Raw genomic sequence first — 2211 nt, forward strand, 5'->3', positions numbered from 1 at the left:
TTCTCCCATTTGGGCGTAGCTCAGGTGATTTCCTACCTCCAGACTCAACTTTTGATGTCTTCATAAAAGGATGGCTTAGGGTTCTCCAACTCTCTAGTTTTGGGGTACTTTTATACCCCGTTTCCCTTTGTGCATGCAGGCTTGAAAGCACAAGACATTCAGTTTTATCCATTGTTTGTTTTTTGCTTTTCTGAGGTAGGGTCTCACTCTAGTTCAAGCTCACCCAGAATTTACTCTGTAACCCCAGGCTGGCCTCGAACTCACAGGGATCCTCCTACCTCAGCCTGCTGGGATTAAGGCGAGCACTATCAAGTCTGGCTGTCATTTTAAGTGAAGATCTGTTGGATCTCAGTCACTCCTGACACTTTTTCTTCCCTGCTTGTCCTTTCTGTAATCCTCTTTGAGCTTAAATCCACAAACGGGTGGCATTCTGAGCCAGGAGGTAAAGAAGTTGGTTTGGGAGTGACAGAGGAGTTTGCCGTTGTTGTTTGCCCCCGCAGGGAGTGGCTGGTGTCCCTCCCTATATCCTCACACAATGCCCCTGTCCCGCTGGCTGAGATCTTTGGGGGTCCTCTTGCTGCTAACTCCTTGCTGGGCACCCTGGGAAAGGTGGCTAGGTTCCCTTAGGAGGCCCTCTGTGGTGTTGGGGTGTCCAGTACTGGGGTCCTGGCACAGTAGTGCCCGCTGCTGGTGCCATGTGTGGACAGAGGAGCCTCGAGCCTTTTGCTTCTCTTTCAGAATGAACGGAAACCAGAAACTGGATGCTTATAACCAAGAAAAGCAGGATTTCATCCAGCACTTCTCCCAGATTGTCAAGGTTCTCACTGAGGGGGAGCTAGGACACCCAGAGACAGGAGGTGCCATTAGCCAGCTGAAGGAGGTCCTGGAGTACAACGCCTCCGCGGCCTGACAGTGCTGCTGACAGTGTGGGAGCTAATGGAGCCCAGCAAGCAGGATGCCAGCGGTCTCCAGAGGGCCCTGACCATGGGCTGGTGTGTGGAGCTGCTCCAGGCTTTCTTTCTGGTGTCAGATGAAATTATGGATTCCTCCCTCACCCTGGGGGGCAGATCTGCTGGTATCAAAAGCCAGGCATAGGTTTGGACGCCATCAAGGATGCTCTGCTCCTGGAAGCATGTATTTACCGCCTGCTGAAGTTCTACTGTCGGGAGTAGCCCTACTACCTGAACTTGCTGGTGCTGTTCCTGCAGAGTTCCTATCAGACCAAGATCGGGCAGACCCTGGACCTCATCACAGCACCCCAGGGTCATGTAGATCTTGACAAATACACCGAAAAGAGGTACAAATCTATTGTGAAGTATAAGACTGCTTTCTACTCCTTCTACCTGCCGGTGGCGGCCGCCAGGTACATGGCCGGGATTGACGGGGAGAAGGAGCATGCCAACGCCAGGAAGATCCTGTTGGAGATGGGCGAGTTCTTCCAGGTCCAGGATGATTATCTTGACCTCTTTGGGGACCCCAGTGTGACGGGGAAGGTTGGCACTGATATCCAGGACAAGTGCAGCTGGCTGGTGGTCCAGTGTCTCCAGTGGGCTTCCCCTGAGCAGCGCCAGATCTTGCAGGAGAATTACGGGTAGAAGGATCCGGAGAAAGTGGCATGGGTGAAGGCCCTGTAGGAGGAGCTCGACCTGCCCGCTGTGTTCCTGAAGTATGAAGAAAATAGTTACAGCTGCCTCCTGCATCTCATGGAGCAGCATGCTGCACCCCTGCTGCCAGCCATCTTCCTGGAACTGGCAAAAAAGATCCACAAGCGGAAAAATTGACTTAGAGCCTTTCAGGGCTCTGGAGAGAGGGCTCTAAATAAATTATTGTTTAACTCTCAAAAGAAAGGTGGGGGGGGGACAAAATGTTAGTAGATGGCAAGAAATAATACTAATAAAAGTTAAAGTAGAAATTAAGGAAATAAAAACCAAAACAAAAGGAAAAGCAGGGCTGGAGAGATGGCTTAGCGGTTAAGCGCTTGCCTGTGAAGCCTAAGGACCCCGGTTCGAGGCTCGGTTCCCCAGGTCCCACGTTAGCCAGATGCACAAGGGGGCGCACGCGTCTGGAGTTCGTTTGCAGAGGCTGGAAGCCCTGGCGCACCCATTCTCTCTCTCTCCTCTATCTGTCTTTCTCTCTGTGTCTGTCGCTCTCAAATAAATAAATAAAAAATTAAAAAAAAAAAAAGGAAAAGCAAAGAATGAATGAAACAAA

The 2211-nt window shown here is 51.0% G+C and overlaps 1 pseudogene; it reads left to right on the plus strand.

The window, feature by feature from the left end:
- The first annotated feature begins 535 nt into the window (after positions 1 to 535).
- Positions 536 to 1781, plus strand: LOC101612095 (annotated as a pseudogene).
- The last annotated feature ends 430 nt before the right edge of the window (positions 1782 to 2211 follow it).

Source organism: Jaculus jaculus, chromosome 4 (genome assembly GCF_020740685.1).
Source record: "Jaculus jaculus isolate mJacJac1 chromosome 4, mJacJac1.mat.Y.cur, whole genome shotgun sequence".
In the NCBI taxonomy this organism is placed as follows: Eukaryota; Metazoa; Chordata; class Mammalia; order Rodentia; family Dipodidae; genus Jaculus; species Jaculus jaculus.